Genomic DNA, 19,711 nt, shown 5'->3' on the forward strand with positions numbered 1-19,711 from the left:
TACTCTGCTAAATATATGGCCAAATTACCTGAGTGGAGAACAATAATAAATTATAAGAAACGTGATAAATGGATTAATGAAGGACGATTCACACTGTTTCGTAACAATGAGGAAAAGCTCATGATCTACATCAGAGAACTGAACCAACATGATGCTGGAAGATACTGGATTAGAGTTGTTGGCCAGCAGTACATTGATATGACTTTGAAGTTGGAAGAAGGTCAGTCATTTTAAGATAAAAGTCTTTGTTTAGTAAAACTACTGATCATTTAAAAGCTGGTATGAAATATACAGAGGCATAAAGTCCAGGTTCAGAAAGTAAAAGTCTTCCTCAGTATTTTGTTCCAATCCCATACAAAAATGTAATATATGGCCATATATGTACTTATATTTTAAATAGCATGACATATATCTATACATATATTTGACTTATATGAGAACACAATATATGCCTGCAACATATATCTATACATATATTTGACTTATCTGAGAACACAATATATGACTGCAACATATATCTATAGCCTACATATATTTGACTTATCTGAGAACACAATATATGACTGCAACATATATCTACATATATTTGACTTATCTGAGAACACAATATATGACTGCAACATATATCTACATATATTTGACTTATCTGAGAACACAATATATGCCTGCAACATATATCTATACATATATTTGACTTATCTGAGAACACAATATATGCCTGCAACATATATCTATACATATATTTGACTTATCTGACAACACAATATATGCCTGCAACATATATGAACATTTATGTGTCCAAACATGTGAAGAAAATATTTGAGTTCATCCATATATGATACCATATATCTGCATATATTACAGTATAGTATTGGTTTCTCGCATATATGGACAACATTAATTATAAATATGTGACATACATAGGCCTATTTGTTTTCAACATATTTAATAAATGTATGTAAACATACACTGTAACCCTTTACTGTAAATTTACAACGAATTTCTTACAGAATTGTACTGTATTTCCATAATACAGTATTAAGATGTATCTTTTACAGACCAGCTGTAAATATACAGCACATTTCTGTTTTCGTCCTGATAAATTCGTTACCATCCATTACCATCATACTGACTGAAAAGTCATTGCATTGTGGGATTGATTTCTTTCGCGCTCAATTCAGTTCAAATGTGACGCGTCATGCGAGCAGCAGCAGACAGTAACGTTAGGCAGCTACAACAGGCAAACTCGTTTTGTCAGCGGGATTCACTGAACATTATAATCATTCCTGTTATCAAGATAAACAATGTCTGCGAATCTGTGAGCAATTTTAAAGCTTTTTTGAGGTTCGGTTCGTGTTTCAAACATTAGTTGCCTGTGACGCAGCAGAAAATGGACGACGTTAACGGTAGCAGCTACCTGAAGACGGATGGAAGAATTTGTCATTGAATAATCTAACCTGCGCGTGACGATAAGTGGGATTTAGAGTTTGAGAAGATGGAGAATTGTTCAACTGAGTGATACGGTAAGCCAATATCTAATTTTTTTTTTTTTTTTTTTTTTTGCGTTTCTACATTGTTTTCACGTATTTGGTTTGATTTTGCGAACGCGGTTTAACGTGGCCGCGCGCAAGCAATTCACTGACTCTGTTCCACCTGTTTACCAAGTAACGTTAACTTCAACATTTCATATAATAGGCAACCTGTACCATGCTATTTGCATGACATGCATTTGATATATATTTTTTTCGTTTTAGGCTTTGTAATCTGATGGCCATTGTTAATGTAAGTGCTTTTAAGTAGTGTTACAGTTATAGTCTATGTGTTAAAAAAAAAATGCTGTCAAATTCTGTCAGTTCTGTGATTTTGTGCTTTCCGTTGTCAGAATTTCGCTAGCACATGAAAATCCATGTTCCTAATGCTGTTTTCAAATGTAGTAGGCCTATTCCTGATTGCCATCCCATGGTCCTACAACTACTCCCTAATTCAAAGAAGTTAGACGGTGTTATCCTTAAAGCAGATAAGTAGAGATTATTCAGCAAATCTCATTAATTTGTAATATGTTTATTATGTTTTGGTTCTGTTGATCAAGGTTGTTCTGTCCTTTTTAAAAATTGTTTCAGGAATTTGCATCGCTGATGTCCAGCAATCTACATTTGCCAGAAAGTCCACGACTTATTTCCTGGTATGTAAACATTAAAGGGGTAGATGAAACCTAAAATGAAAAGCCATCATTTACTCACCCCACTGCAAAATATGTTTTTCTTAATTAGTGTTTTTATTTTGTTTCCAGTCCAGATATCTACAATTCTTACATGAAGAAGCATTTAATAGACACGTAAAAATTGTCTTGTTTTCTTAAAGAATAAGTCAAAATTAAGTGAGTTTATGCTTAAAACAAACAAAATTATATGCCAGTGCATTTTAGCATTCTAACCAATTTTAATTTTTAGTTGAAAAATGTAATTCATAGAACTATGAATAGACAACTACATCGAACCACAGTGGAACCCACAGTAGTTATTTTAATTATTAATATTATTTATTTATTCTTTATTTTTTTTTTTATTCCATTACAGGTCAATCTCTAAGCAACCAGTGCTGGATATTAAGTTTGGAAGGTCAAGGTGTGTGTGAAGGATCACAGCCTCTTCATCACTGGCCTGGCAGCGCTGTTTGCCTCCTCCTCTAACTTCAGCTTGCAGTACCAGGAAGAGGCAGCACCTTGAGTTTGTTCAGAGGTTAGTCATTGGCATATTTGCCATTCATATATATATATATATATACATATATTAGACTGAATTGTGTCACTAACCTTGACTTGACAGTATTTATTATGTTGACTACTGGTATGAACAATATGGCCCTGGTTTCCATACAGGGCTTAGCTTAAGACAGGTCTAGGCCTTAATAAAATTAGGGTATTTAAGCAGATTTTATAATAATGTATCATTAAAAAAAAAAAACATTACTGGTGTGCATCTTGAGATAAAACAGTGGCAGTCATATATTTTAAGATATGTCAGTGCAAGTTGTTTTCAGTTGAAGGATTAGTGAAAATTCTGTCATTAATTACTCACCCTCATGTCGTTCCAAACCTGTAAGACCTTCGTTCATCTTCAGAACACAAATTAAGATATTTTTGATGAAATCTGAGAGGTTTCTGAACCACCCATAGACAGCAACGTCTTTGCAACTTTTAAGGCCCAGAAAGCTAGTAAAAACATTGTTTAAATAATCCATGTAACTAGTGCAACCTTAAAGGAGAACTCCGGTCAATTTTAACATTGAGCTCATTTTTTTGTAAATTTGGAGTGCTGTCAGTACAGAGAACAACGACAAAAATCGGTGTTGCCTACACCGTGTTATCCTCTTTTTAAAATTTGTACCCTGTTGACTTCAAGTTTTAAACCTGCTTTTAGCCTCTTAACATCCTTGATGTGTCATACAAGTGCCCAGCCATGTGAGTGATTCCTTCAGAGTGAACACGGGTGAATCTGACTGCAGTAGATGTGAAAGCTCTTGTTATAACATCTACAAATGTCCATATATAGGTGAAAATGCCCCTTGAAATCAATTTAAGGTGGCAAATATTACCCCTTAATAAAAAATGTTAATTTCTGTCACTGCTGTAAACTGACCACTGCATAGAATATGAAAAATATGAATATCTTTGTCAGTCAGCTGTCAACAGGCCTAAACAAGCCATGGGACCAAGCACAGAAACACAATCAGTAAAATGTTATCTAATTATTATCAAGAAAACTTTGAAAATATCGATCGAGACATATTTTGTCAATATTGCACACCCTTAATGCATGGTATTAATTTTGATTTCTTCGGGTCTTAAAAAGGTCTTAAAAAGCCTTAAATTTGACTTTAAAAAATGTGCAGAAACCCTGCTTCATAATATTTAGGTAGAACCACTGTAGCTATATATTTACCAATGTTTTTACCACTTTTCTGGGCTTTGACAGTTGCAATGATATTGATATCAATGGAAGGACAAAACTATCAGATTTCATCAAAAATATCTTCATATGTGTCCCGAAGATGAACAAAAGTCTTGAGGGTTAGAAATAATGACAGAATTAAAAATTTTGGGTGCAAACATGCATTTTAGTCTGGTAAATCATGTTGTCATATATGCAATAAACATTGCAAGGCTTGCAATTAAGTTAAATTATTTCTGTCACAAAGGTTTGGGCTGGATTCTGGCAGTGTGTGCTCTATAAACGGAGAGTCTAAAGACTGCCTTTCTACTGATACTCTGATGGCACCGGATGAGGGGATGATATTGTTAATGAGCTGGGTGATGAGTAGACAAAAGTTGTAGAATAAAACTTTAAATCTGGCAACCCCACTTCCAAAAATTTAGTTAGTTGACAGTGCGCATGTAAACAGACACATTGAGTTGATGTATTTTACCAGGGCAGAACAAATATCAGTTATTGATCACAACATCCAACATTGCATTTTTTTTTTTTTTCACAACATCCAACATTGCATTTTTTTTTTTTATGTTGTTCAGTTTTAGACAGCTTTTGTGCTGTCTCTCTTTGTCAAAATATATACCTTCAGTTAATAATATTTAATTGTTGTTTTTTTTCTGCCTTTTAGACGCTTTCTTGACATCAATCCTGAACGTGGATCAAAAACTTGAAAGTAACTTCAAAGAAAACTGGCCAAGTTGTGCAAAACAAGAACACCACTGTAAGCCTACAGGTGTCCTCACTTCTGCGAAACCTTGCAGACTTTGAATGGGATTTCGTTTGCACTTTTATGGACTTCAAAAAAGAAACAGCATTTCACTGTCGTTATAAAGCTTGGAAGAGCCAGGACATTTTTTAATAGAACTCTGATTGTATTCATCTGAAAGAAGAATGTCATATACACCTAGGATGACTTGAGGGTGAGTAAATCATGTGCTAATTTAAATTTTTGGGTGAACTATTCCTTTAATTAAGTGCTAACTGTTACCTGTTTGTTGTTAAGTGTTAAAATTGCATTTTATGTTTAAAAAGTAATTCAGCCAACATGTTCACAGAAGGCAATTTAACTAAATAAATGTTTTAAAACCCAGAAAATGTTGTTTTCTTTTTCCTAGTGTGACTACTCTTATGAAACCTTAAAGTATAATATTTTAATTATGTAATAATAAAAGCAGTATTCCCTGTAAAAATACAATTTATTGCTGTCGACAAGTTTAATAATGTAAAATGTGGTACATACTGTATTTGGTAATTACAGTGGAGTACTGTAAATGCTGTTTACTGTAGTAGTGTTGTAAAAATACAGTATGTGGATGGCAACCCAGCTGCCAGTATTTAACTAAATTTACAGTGAAAAGTTTTACAGTGTACATGCATGTGATACTGATGCATTTTTAAAGCTGTGGCATATGGTTATGGTACTTTGTGGATGTATTTGTCAAAAATGACAAAGAAATACTATATTTGGTATTACTATAATAAAATACTATATTTGGTATTCACACAATAGACAAAATCTCCAACTATAGGCATTTAATTTCAAGGCATTCAGATATAAGATTTGTATCCCTAATATATGTTAAAGTATGTACTATAGAAATAAGTACATATATGCATGTATAAATATATGCGTCATATATGCATGTATACATATATGCGTCATATATGCATGTATACACATATGTGTCATATATGCATGTATACATATATGCGTCATATATGCATGTATACATATATGCGTCATATATGCATGTATACACATATGTGTCATATATGCATGTATACATATATGCGTCATATATGCATGTATACATATATGCGTCTTACATATATTTCACATTTATGTGCATATACGGGAAAATATATGGCACTTACATGAAAACGGCCATTTTTTATATATTTTGAAATATATGTTTCATATATGTATATGTGTTTTACATATATGAATTTTGCATATATTCTCATATATGCAGCAGACATACATGGGCACTAACATTATATATGTAATTTACATATATTGACATATATTACATTTCTGTATGGGATCACCTGGATTTGCTAATTCAGACAGGAGAGAGAACTAATTAGTGAAATCAGCTGAGTTTATGAGTGGAATAAACATATGGCAGGACTTTTACTTTCTGACCCCTGGATTATACACCACTATATACTGTATGTGATATATATGTGAAATATATTTCTTTATTATGTGAATTACAGATTCCGGTTGTAAAAAGTCAAAGAGAGTGATGGTGAATATTGGAGAAACTGCAACTTTCAGCTGTGAATATTCACAGAATCATATTAATGAGCCCAAGATCATATTCAAAGAAGGAAAAGACTCCATTGAGACGATTTACAGCACCTCGAAGAAGACCGAAAGATTCAGTGTTTCTGATGACAGACATAATAAACTCATGACTGTGAGAATTACTGCTGTGACTCCAGATGATGGAGGAGTTTATTTATGTGGAGTTTGGATCAACAGACACTCGTACAGTTACTCCATTATTAATACTGTTCATCTATATATCACCAGTAAGTGGAAATAACTCATTCAAATCTGGTTTTAAAGTTTCTACAATCTTTGTGAAAAAATTGATTAGAGAAGATATTTGTGATTGACAGCTAAAGTGGGCGTGTCTAGAGCGACTGGCCACTCAGGAGGTCGTATGATGATCAAGTGTGAACATCCTCAACACAAAACCAAGCCAAAATACATCTGTAAAGAATCAGATGGATGTTCAGAGAGGAAGAATCCAGGAGTTCAGGATGAATGGATGGAGAATGGAGATGTTTCTTTATATGACGACACCAGAGCAGGAGTCTTGATGGTGTTTTTTAGAGAGCTGAAAGCTGCAGATGCAGGAACATACAGATGTGGAGTGAATGTGTCTCACTATACTGAGAGCTTCACTGAACTTCAGCTGCTCGTCAGAGACGATGAGGAACAAGAAATACTTCATCTGGCATACATGAAATGTTGGTTCAGATTTTATGCTATTTCTTCTTGGTTACAGATGTAACGTTTGTGACTGAATCTGCTCATCTTGGTGAAGAAGTCAGCATCACATGTCAGATCCCAGAGGAACATAAAGTTCATTTCTGCAAAGAGGATGATGATCACATATGCCAGACATTGAGCACATCTGCAGTGACAGAAATGAGTCCTTCATCTGAGAGAAATGAAGAGAGAGTTTTTACAGTGAGCATCAGTAATGTGAGCGTGAGAGATGCTGGAGTTTACTGGTGTGGAGCAGAAACCAGAGACACACATTTGACTTTCATCTCCCTGACCACCAAAATTCAGCTCAACCTCTTCAGTGAGTGAATTCGGGTGATTTAATTGTAGTAAATACAGTAAGTAGTACTTAAGTGTAATTGCGAAAGTATACTAAATAACATTTATATTTAAAATGTATTTTTAGTGCATAGAAATAAGATTTGAAAAAATACACAGAAGTGTTTTATTAGTGTATTTCTTACAAGTACATTTTTAATGCATTAAAAATAGTTCATTGTTAGTGCACTTTTAGATAGCTATAAGTAAAAATATATACTTTTAATTAGTGTATTTATGGTGTGTAATTTTTACACTTTTCTTTAGCACAAAAAATAATAATGTACTACAAATGTACTTTCTTGTATTTAAGTGTTTTTTTACTGCACTCAAGTACACTTTATTTTCACCTGGGTTGAATGCTCTTGATTGCTGATCGTTCACTCAGCACATGCTATTTGGATGAAAACTAAATCGTATATGCAAGTAAAGTAAAACATGAACTGCCCACTAAGCAAAATGATGTCCGAAAGACGTCATATCAACTTTCATTCTAGACCCTCAGTGGACGTCTTTTCAACGTCCGATTTTTGTGACAAAGACGTTGAAAAGACGTCTTTCGGACATCATTTGCTTAGTGGGTGTTACCTGATTTAAGTATAATGAGTGGTTCCCTACATTATTACAGGACGTGTGCAGGTCAAGAAGTTTCATGAATGCAAACATCCAAAGCGCGCGCCCCTCAAACCAGCGTCTCAGCGCGCGAATACTGAATTAAATAGTCTTTCACATCTTGCGGTTGTACGGACGAATTCACACAAAATTATGTAAAAACGCCAATCTTGGCGAGTATCCTATAGTAAACAAAGTCGGTTAAATCTCAAATGAACGTAGCATGTTCAAATGCGGTCCGTGCGCTCGGTCTTAAAGGGGCAGCAGTTTGATAATCCTGCTTAACTGTGTTTTAATGTTAATCAAACAAAGGACAAAGAAATACTCACTGCTCTTGACTAAATAGGCTACCCTTTTCAACTTTACAAAAATATCCATCTATTAATAATTTATACAGTAATGAATATGCTTTTTTCACATTTGATTACTCTATTCAAATTTCTGTACCTTTTAGATCTACCTGAAAAACTCCAAAACACTTTTTATTTCATTTGTAGTCTTTCTTTGTTCTATTGTATTTATTTGTCCTATTTGTAATTCGATTTTTATTTTGTTACTGACTGTTTACTTCACATTTTAAATTCACATTAATTAGGCTGGTAATTTGTTTTAGTATCAAAATTGGATTAAATAATTGATATTTCACTGGTTTTGACAAACATTTGAACCGCTGACCCGATCCTCAGCACTGAGCCCTGCTGAAGCAGCTCTAAATATGTGCTGTGCTATTAAATGAAAGATAAAATATGATAAGAGCAATAGAATGAACAGTGACAGTAACAGAAGCTCATATGCATTTTATCAGGCTTAATTAAGCATGAAAATAACTGAAAGAAATATATATATTTGATGAACAAATTAAGCCAACTAATATGATTTATATTATTTTGGTTTATCTACTAATACATTAAAAAATTACAAATGCAGTGAAAATTCAGGTATCGGTTACGGTATCGGTATCGGTGAGTACCAAAAATGAAAGTATCGGTATCAGACTCGTTCTGCAAAAAGTGGTATCGGGACATCCCTAACCGTAATCATACAGGAAAAACATAGTTGCATACCTTTATCTTTCGCCCCCCCCTGGCGAAATATACGCAACCATTAAAGTTACCTACTGTCAATGAGCCAAAGCGCACATTACAGATTCCCAACCTGTCACACATACAACTGACTTCAGCCGCAGCCTTAGATGAAATAAAAGAAGACCCGCCCTGAGCGAGCTGTCATCATAGTCCACCATTGTTGATACGCTGGAGCAGAATGGCGTCTAAGCGATTGTGGTGTTCTGTTCTTGGGTGCAATAACGAACACAGCATCATTTTGATGTTTCTAAATCCGAACCGCTGAAGACGCAGTGGCTGAGTTTTGTTTTCGAAGGGAATATTCTCCAAGATCAACGTCAATGCTTTCATGTTTGCGCGAATCATTTGTCACCAGACTGCTTTATAAGCGAGAACATTGAAAAAGGAATTAGCTCCTGTCTGAGTATGTGTTGTTTATGTGCCTAATGACTGTCATAGTCTCACAGACTGGTTATTTTTTAAACAGATCAGAAAATTTTTAGTGCTTCAGCCCTGACAGTTGTTCCTAACACTGCATAGATAACGTTACGCATCACTGACAAGCCTACATTTACTGTAAAAAAGTTTTTCATGACCATTAGCTGTAACATCAATCTGTCAATTAAATAATGTATACATCAGTAAACACATAGTGTTCGTATCTCACTACTCTACCCTGCCAGTACAAACAAAGATAGATCAAAGTGACATTACGTTAACCAACCAATCAGAAACGTCATGTTCGAGCCTTAATTGTCGAACTTCTTCGGGGCCGTCATCTTGTTCCGGGTCCGACTCCGGTTCAAATTGATACGGTTGGTTGCACAGATGTGTCCTCAGAGACTCCCGCTGCCATTCTTTCTCCAAAATATACCCTCAACTGTTGTCAAGGCAACACTCCACGTGTGTTGTGGTCAAAACGCCCCACAGAACAGAGGGGCGGGGTGAGCAAAGCTCATTATCATTTAAAGACACATGCACTTAAATGGCGTGCTGAAAACAGAGCTGTTTTTGACCAGGTAAAATGAGTGTTTTCTTACTATACTAATGAGAATTTTTAATTAAAGTATATCACAAACTTTTCATTTAGACCCTAAATAATCATATTAACTTGTAAAAAAATGACATTATATGAGCAAATGATAAACTAGCAAATGGGTCATCAGTTTCCATTCCCTCGTCCATGCCACCGTTACGGCCAAACATGTGTTTGAAAGGGTAAACAAAGAAGGCACATACTACAGAAATATGTGGTGTTGTACAAAAATGATAGACAACTCATAAAAACTGCACCAAGGGACAAAATTGAATGAATTAAGATTAATTAATGAAATGTTTATTGTTTTACATGGAACTGTTCATTGCCTTGATTACCCAACTACTACACACTCTTCCTAACTCAAATTCACAGAAACTGAACTTTTATGCAAAATCTCATCATTAATACAATCAGTTATTGTAGTTTAAATTAGGGCCGTAACCACCATAATAATTACCAACAAGTCCCCCGCAATAATTAGAAATGGCCATAATGTAATTAAAAAAGTTTACAATGCTATCTAACAGTGCTTGTCAATGTCAAAATGTTTGAGATGACCAATCAAATCAAAGAATGCGGGGCTTAATGTTCACATAAGATAAGTGCAAATTCCAACCAAAGTCCCTTTCCAGTTTTTGCATTGAAAGATTGTGGGGTCGATGAGTAACTAGATGTAAATATTTGACAACTGATTTACGATAGAAATGTTCAACGGCCGGCAACAGGCTAATATCAGTGATGCAAAAACCTAAAATTTTGCGTAGGGGAGACCGGGGACACTTGCAATGCACAGTTAGACCCTCCCCCCACCAAGAAGACAGTAGACATATTCAACATCTGCTGCTGCATTTATTGAACAAAACTTGTTTTGGAGGTATGAAAATAATTTTCATGAGATGTAATTTTGTCATACTGTCCTGACATTTTGTATGAATTAATCAAAACTTACTTAGTTTGAATAATTGTTTTGTTGACTTCTAAGTGACATGCCCAGTCAACACTTTGATCTCACAGTGATGTCACCATGTGGTCACACCGTCAGCAATCTGAGTTCACAGTGATCTAAAAGTGTAACCTCACAGCGCTCTCACTGTGTGCTCAAACTGTGACCACAATACCCACATAGCAACATTGTGTCGGCCCAGATCCGGCCCACATCTGGCACACGTGGAAAGATGATCTGGCCCACATGCAGCGTGGAATTACGGCACTTGGGTGGGCCACTCCTGTTTGCCAGAAATGAATTTTTGCCAGAAATGAGTTTGCCATTTCTCCTGTTTCATGTTTGTTAAAATCTTCTAACTGATTGTTATAATATTGTTGGACCTCACGCTGCAGTAACACAGGGTTTGTGATGAGAATATATTATTGGTACAACACAGTTGTTAGATTCAAATTACCTCAGTGAATCAGTCTATTTCATGATGATTATAAAACCATCAACAGATAACCATCATCACCTGATCTCGTTTCACTTTAGCTTTCTTTGCTGCTGCAAATGTGTTTGACAAACACACTGTCACAGCGGCCAAAAAAGACAAAAGATATCATAAGAGTTAAGAGCCCAACTAATGGAAACACTAATCACTGTTGTGGTGACTTCAAATGAAACACATTAGAGTTAAACCTCTGTTAATTCTCAATAAAACTTCTGTAGACGTCTGACAGAAATAAAGTCAGTCTGGTTAGTAATAAGTGAAGCTGGTAATGCTGTTTGTGGAGTTGTTTAACCCTCTGGGGACCAAGGTGTTTTTGGAGCCCTTGAGATGTTCTGACATGCCTTGAAATTTGTGCTTTTTTCAGTTATTTATAAACATGTTAATGGCAAAGGTGTAAAATCACTCTATATAGCACAAACAGGGCTACCATAATATGCGGGCAACGTGTATGTAGATGTTTGTATTTTTAAGAGAATAATGTTTATGCGTGGTTATTGGAAAAAATAAAAATGAAAGTGGCTGAATTAAGACCACAAAACACATATTAAATATGTGTCCACAAGACTTTTGTCTAATTGATGTTGTACCTTTGAGTACTGGCTTCAAAATTATGTGAAAATAGTCTTGCTTTATCATTCACAAAAAAAAAATACATTGATTTAAATGGTGTAAAACAGGTTTTGCTTGGAAAGCCAATATGCGAGGGGGGCGTGAAGGAGTAGTTTACACCTGGGATGTCCCACCCACTCTGCATAATGACTCTGAATAGTCATTCATTCAGGTGTGACACTGACTGAGCCACAATGCAAGGACAATGTATTTAGAAGAATACTTATATTGACCATTTAAGATTTCGCTTACATCTATCTTGTAAATATGTTTAGCTATTTTATTAAAAATGTTACAATTACAACAATAATTACAATTTCAACAATATTTCAAGTGTACTCTCTTTGTAAAAAAAAAAAAAAAGAAAGAAAAAAAAGATTATAGGCCTACATTTTATCATATGTATTCATTAGTTTGAATATAGCCAACATTGGAACATCTAACATCTTAGTCTATGACTTTATTTTTGACAAAAATAGTGTGACTAACGCCTGACTAACGTTGTTTTATTGAAATATCAGGGCATATAAATGTTAATTTACGTTGCTTATACAAATACATTTTATTTCAACATATTTCAGTCGATTTTTACTCATCTCAGTAGGCTATAGCAAAGCAGTTTATTCTTTCACACACAGACGCGCGATTCATATTTAGGCTAAACACTCTTTACAAATATGTACCCTTCATTCATCTCACAGAAACGCGAGTCATTATAGAAATGCGATTCATCTTTTTGCGGTTTATAGGCCTACAGCCTTACAGCCTACCTCACTCCTCAGCGCGATCTGCTGCTCATATCAGGAGATATTTCTCCTCATCAGCACTGTGGAAACTTTTCTCCATAAAGGCTATAATAGCCGCTTTCCGACCAAGTAGTTCTAGGAACTTAGTTCTAGGAACTGTCCACTTCTAAACAGTTCTAAGAACTACTCTCCCCCAAACTCGGTTTTGCTGTTTGCTTTCGCACTGGCCAAGTGGCCATAGGAACTGGTAGGAGGGGTAAGGGAGTGACGCAAGCACGGTGACTTTTATTTTGACGGCGCGACCCACCTTTATTTTGGCGCCGCTGAGAACGCCAGAGCAAACAATGCTCGCATTCTCTGTGTTTATTAGTTAGCGATCTGTCTAACAGTACTGTTTAATATCTTATTAGATAGAACTGTTATAGAAAGTAGACAGTATATGAAAAAAGGTTAAGATGCCGTGTGGTTGATGTCCAGTGTTGCTAGCTGGGCAGATAAACATAATCATGTTTGGCTTGGTCCCCTCAAAGTTGCGTTGGATTTTCTCTTCAGCATAAAGGTTTAGAGACCCATCTATCACTGTTTTCCATGTTTGTATAGTTAGTTTATGGAGTAAATATATAGGCTATAATCTGTGTGTTTACATTCTAGCTGTTTTAAAAATGGCGGGTGCTGGTGTTCCGCGTGCGTTCGGTCAATCAGCGTACACTAACGTCACGGATAGTTCCTATAGTGCTGGTTTAGACCCTACTCTGAAGTAGGACCCAAATTAGTTCCTACAAATGGAGTTCCTAGAACTAAAATCGTTCCTAGTTCCTGCGGTGCAAACACGCCGACATCCGGGTACTTTAGCCAATAGTTCTAGGAACTGTGAAAAGGTTCCTCCGGTCGGAAAGCGGCTAATGTCTCACTCGCGACGCGCTTTGTTTACAGCTGATGTGGGGGCGTTTCACAGATCTGAAATGGTTCTCGGAATTTGCATTTGAAAAGCACGCGCTCTCCGGGGAGTGGTCAAATTACTGTGAATCATCTCATAATGAGGTCGACTGGAGTCGCTCTCTTTGTGTACAGATTACAGAAGCTGATAATAATTGTTTTTTATATAAATTACTTCATTTAAAAGCTGCGATCTCAAGCTTTATGCCCGTGGGTCTGTTTGCCTGTTTGACTGAATTTTCGCGGAGTTATAGATCATTTTCGAACGCGTTTCAAACGGGAGTTTACTGACAGAGAGAAGGCAGAAATCGCATCATCTTATTTTTTCTTTATTTGTCAAAAAGCAAAACACTTTATTTTTATTGTGAGTATACAGAAAAAAAATAGAAACTGAACAGGATCGATTGATGTATTACACGAAAATGAAAGATCAAAATTAACAGAGCATTTGGTGTTTATTTTCATTGCTAAAAAAAAAAAAAACGAGCAAAACGCGCAGGCGCGTTTTTGGTCCCCAGAGGGTTAATGAAGTTGGAGCCTGACATCAAATGTTTAGACGTCAACCTAATTTTCATTTTCAACTAAAATGTTCAAATCCAATAACATTTATAGCTGGGGTGACCTCATATTGTGGCCATAAAATGAGCACACAGCGAGTGCGCTGTGAGGTTACACTTTTAGCTCACTGTGAACTCACATTGTGGTCATATGGAGAGATCACTGTGAGATCAACGTGTTGACTGGGTAATAAACACATGGCTCAAACTTACAAAACATTGATGAGTCGAACAAGTTCTGTAGCTTTACAAAATGAATATGCTACAAATTCTGTAAAAAAAAAAAAAAAAAAAAAAAAAAAAAAAAAAATTTGTGTGCTTCCTGTTTTACAGAGGTAGCTATACAAAACAGACATCTTCTGTTAAAATAATTTGCCCCCACTGTAATGTAACGCATTGGGAAACTGCTTTGCGCTGTCTTTTGCGCTTATGTTTGTTGGAAAATGAGAATGATTTGTGGGCTTCATCATGGTTTCATCGGCATCACGGGGTTTGCAGCTTTTCAATGATGTCGTGTAATTACGTCACTTCATAACGTTCCCATGGCAACAGGGGAAATGGCTGTGCTTGTGTGAAGTAAACGCAACAATTTTCAACTTTCTGCTAAGATATATGTGACTTTTTGCAACGAAAATGCGGGGATTATGAAATCATGCAAGCCCGCATATTTTGCACGTGGAAATCTGCAATTTATGCGGCGAAAGTGCGGCGTATTTGAAAAAATGCGGCCCCCGCATAAATATGCGGACTTTGGCTGATTATGCATTGAATCATGCGATCGCATAATCGCGTTTTTCTGGAGGGACTGGCTTAAATTCTTAATTGTCATTCATTTCTATAAACACTGAATGTTGACGGCTCTCAATGAAACGTCTTCACCTAAAACACATACAGTCCAACAAGATGACTAAATCTAGCGGAGTAATAAAACCATCATTTGGAAACTTTTCTTAGTGATTTGGTCTTTTGAATCTTACATGGATTGTAAGGACACGCGTGATTCCTGTATAAAGATTATGTTTTAAAGTTAGTCCATAGGGTGTGGAACTTTGCATCCCTTCGGTGTGTAAAAATACACCCAAAGATACACCAAAAGATACTAAGTAGGAGAATATCTAACTGTAGATTGTGAACATTGCATTATCCGTTTATTTGGGGTCAGATGTTGGGGTCAGATTGTGCCGGATGTTAGTAGGTATTAGTTAATAACAAACAAAAACTTTAAATCAACATAATCAGCCATAATATTAATAAATAAAATATGGTAGAATAACATTTTACAATTACAGTACAATGACTTCCATAATATTTTATTTTATTTTATTTACAAAGTTGCGCGTTGTGAGTGAGACATCACAGTGTTAGAGAAATCTAACATTGCGTGGTTGCGCTACGTCTGAAACTTAGTAATCAACATGCATTTATGTAGGACTGTCAATTTTTTTTAAATATTTTAATTTTGTATTTTTGATTGTATTTAAAAAAAAAAAATCTTAAAAATGTTGTGTCAGACATATTGGGTAGCATGATTATCTTGTTTAATCGTGTATTAAGTCCATATGTATCAGGTTGATGTTTGTAGAAATAAGCAAAATACATTTATAACACAAAAGGAACCAGTTAATGGCCTTGTATCAGACTTTGTGACAGTTAACTTTTTATTCTAACTTTAAAGCTAGATTATCCTTTGAAAAGTGTAATACAGTATTTGATTTTTACACATGCAGTGTTTTCGCCAACTGGCCTACCCCTGAAGTTATGACTTCTGAAGGCCTCTCATGTGTAGATTTAATTGGTTGAAAAATGGTATTTTGTCATTTCAATATCTGAAAAAATAGACTGTGCTTAATATCTTCTAACTCTTTATTGTGATGCTCCCCAACAGATATTCTAGTACTGACTATAAGTAACTCAACTATATCTCAACTTATTCTAACCCTACCAGTCCACTAATACTCTACTAACACTAATGAGAGTTTACTTTACTCACTCTGACTCTCACAAGCGAGTTAGTGGACATGCAGGTGCAACACTACTATAGTCAACAGCACATTCAAAAGGACCATCAAAATAGTGCTACAAAATTATGACTTAAAAACATTTTAAGTATTACATTAAAAAAGCGTAATTGACAAATATTGTAATAATGAATTAAGCAATAATTTTGACAAAATGTCGAAATTATGACTTAAAAAATTTAAGTTTAAAATTATGACTATGCGTCATAATTATGAGATGAAAAATTTAAATGATGACATACTAAATTGAAATTATGATAGATAAAGTAAATATTCCATAGTGAAAATTTCTGAATTCAATATAATTGTATTTGTGAAAATTATTCAGTACTGAAACAGCATTTATGAGTTTTTACATATCTTCTGCTTGTTTCTGCAGTTCGTGTAGGCCTCTAAGACTATGAATAACTAAAAATAATTATTGATGAACTTGAATAACTTGAATTTTCTTGGCAATATAAAAAATTTGTCTTCCCATGCCGGGAGTCGAACCCGGGCCACCTGGGTGAAAACCAGGGATCCTAACCGCTAGACTGTGGGAGGCTTTGAAAGGCTGCACTGCGCGGGACAATATAATGCAGGATCATACTTATGCCGAGCCACAGGAGAAGGAATCGTCGTCGCCAAAAAGCAAAAATTTAATTTATCGGGATGTAAATAAATATCAGGATAGCTTTTCCCAGGTGGAAAGAGCTAATGAAGGAGAAAGACTTTGAAAGGGCAGCTGAAGTCGCCAGCTTTCTTCTCGACAGGTAAGTCAAAGTTACGGCCTAAATTACAAGCTTTTTTCATTGCTTGGTTGTGTAAATCATTATATAGGCAGCATACTGTAACAGTAGAATATGTACAATTAAACTCGATGAAGTGCTATTGGAAGACATGTTGTCATAGATTCTTGACGCATAACGGCTACCGCAGTTGCAACACGCAGTTGCAAAAAGCGAGGCGCTAGAGAGCACTATTCGTTTAAATGCAGAATACAATTTCACCGCTAGATGGGAGAAATTCTTTTGGGAGAACTAACTTGTATTAGGGTCTTTAACAAAAAAAAAAAAGCCTCCACAATCGAGGAGGTCAAAGGGCATGATTCCTGCTATAGCTCTCCCCAAGGTCTGTCCATGCGGCCACCAGACAGATTTTAAACACCGGATTTAAACCTCTACAAATATTTTGAGTAGATAACCGATAGTATATTCTCAGAAATGTTTCCGCACTGATTAAGGATAGGTCGGGAGATACAAGTAAAAATGATCTTATACGTGTAATAGATCATAGCTACCAGTAAGATCAGGGACGTGCACAGGGGGGTTGCTCAGGTTGCCCGGGCAACTGCCCATATGCCCTTCTCGACTCACTTTGCCCTTCCGAGGGGGAAAAAATAAATAAATAAAAAGTACAATGGAGGCAGAATTTCACGTAGGCCTAGATAAATTTTTTTTTTTTTTTTAAAAACGCAAAGCCTCATTCACTTCCATTCGGGCACCGAAACAGTAGGGGAAGGGCAAACTCTGTTTAAGTGGCTGCAGCGCTGCACGCGACCGGCACATGAGCTGAGCCTGCATGAGCGGACCTAGAAGGAGATTGTCGCGGTTGTCAGACGACTCAACGTTGTCGGAAAAGGTGAGTTTGTGATGTATAACGAACGATCATCATCAGGGTTCCAGACTGCGACCATTTTTTGAGAATGTGCGAGTTAAAATTTGATGTGGTCGCATTTGTGCAAGTGCATGGTCATGCATGTAGGCTACTACTCAGTTAAATTCACGCATGAATTTTCCTGCATTGAACTTGTTTTAGCGCCCGCCAAATTGATTTTTTGTCCCGCCAAAGTCTTATTTGATCGGTGAGTAATGTAGATGAACTGCTGCGCTTGTGACAGGAACAAGCAGAGAGAGAGAGAGAAAGAGAGAGAGAGAGAGACACCCGGTCGCGCGCGCGCACTCTCTCTCTTCGGAGACAGGCGAAAGTGTAAACAAGACACCGTCTCCAAACTTAAGCCCCGTTCACACCGCCAGCGATTTTGTCGCTTTGTCCACTGAAAGTCTTCTTTCCTATTGGTTGTCGCTCGCGAAAATCGCTTCTCATTTGCATAAAGTTGAAATTTCTGAACTTTTGTCGCGCGTCTCGTGTCGCTTGACACGCCCACATTCTGTCGCCAACGGTCACTGTCGCTCGTGTCGCCGGATGTCGCTAGCGCTCCATTGAAATGAATGGGATCATGTCGCTTTGTCGCTGCGTGTCGCTGGCGGTGTGAACGGGGCTTAAGCGCTGTCTTGCTCTCTCTCCCTCGCACATATTAATCAAAATAAATCGACACGGTGGTAAAAGGTCGGAAGACCAAAAGTTTCATGTGGGGCATTTTTTTCCTGAAATACCGCTGGGTGTGAATTGTGCTAAATAAGTTGCCTTATCTTCTCTGAAAAGCGTTCCGGACATTCAGCTGGCATAAAACAACACTTTAATAAAACGAAAAGGAAAAAAAAAAAACTATCCAGTGATGAAATGTTTTCTGTGTTGACAGAAATCTTGGATGTCCATGTCCTAACTGCTGGGATAATCACACAACGCGCATGACACGTCCAATACGCGAACTAATGACTCCATTGAACCGATTTATTTTAATGAATAGTTAAAACAACTGATCTTTCCAACAGTGAACTCAGTAGACGTCTGAATCTGTGTATAACTAATCAGTAACACTTTACAATAAGGTTCTATTTATTACATAAATAACATAAAAAGTACAGTTTGCTTACTCAAGCTTAAGCTTTAAAATAAATAAAACCATTTGTTTTTTAAAAAGCGTATTACTACATTTTTCCACACAGTGCTATCAAGAAGAATCGTTAAAGAATCGGATCAATAATCAGAATCGTTAGTGGCATTATATTGATAAAATCTGTGTTATTATTAGTAGTAGGCTAGTTAAGGTGATTGCGTGCTGTATTTCAGTGTTTTACTTCTTTGTGTATATATTGTAATAAAGACCCTGTTATTCTCAGTCCTTCATATAGCCTGTGAGTTTTTTCAGGGGTGCCCTTTTTTCAGGTCAGAGCAACTGCCCCTCAAAATTCCTGTGCACGTCCCTGCGTAAGATCATGCTTTGAATTAAGACGAGTAAATATTCGCTCAAGACCAACTTTACTTATGCCGCGTCCACCAGCATCTCTGAAAAATGTGTGGTGATTTTCTAAAAGATACAAACTTAGTCTAAATAAGAGCAATGTGGAGTCCTCGGATTTCGTAAAAACAACAAAACATTGTGACAAACTTTGACAACATGCTGTATGGACAAAAATACTGTTTGAAATATTTATAAATAAGATCTAAGACGATTAAGTACAGTTTTTCAACCATCTAAA

At 36.1% G+C, this 19,711-nt stretch overlaps 1 long non-coding RNA gene across 3 annotated transcripts; it reads left to right on the forward strand.

Moving 5' to 3' along the window:
- Nucleotides 1-1,167: 1,167 nt before the first annotated feature.
- On the forward strand, nucleotides 1,168-4,814 carry LOC311286209. 3 transcript variants are annotated; one of them, XR_014626506.1, is made up of 5 exons: nucleotides 1,168-1,523; nucleotides 1,755-1,782; nucleotides 1,935-2,377; nucleotides 2,577-2,738; nucleotides 3,975-4,037. It is a non-coding gene; the product is annotated as an uncharacterized lncRNA (long non-coding RNA). The 3 variants fall into 3 exon arrangements; XR_014626507.1 differs by lacking the exon at nucleotides 3,975-4,037 and adding an exon at nucleotides 4,618-4,814 and having other exon boundaries at nucleotides 1,176-1,523; nucleotides 1,935-2,182; XR_014626508.1 differs by having other exon boundaries at nucleotides 1,176-1,523; nucleotides 1,935-2,182.
- Nucleotides 4,815-19,711: the final 14,897 nt, after the last annotated feature.

This window comes from Rutilus rutilus (genome assembly GCF_951802725.1).
Source record: "Rutilus rutilus genome assembly, chromosome: 2".
Taxonomy (NCBI): Eukaryota; Metazoa; Chordata; class Actinopteri; order Cypriniformes; family Leuciscidae; genus Rutilus; species Rutilus rutilus.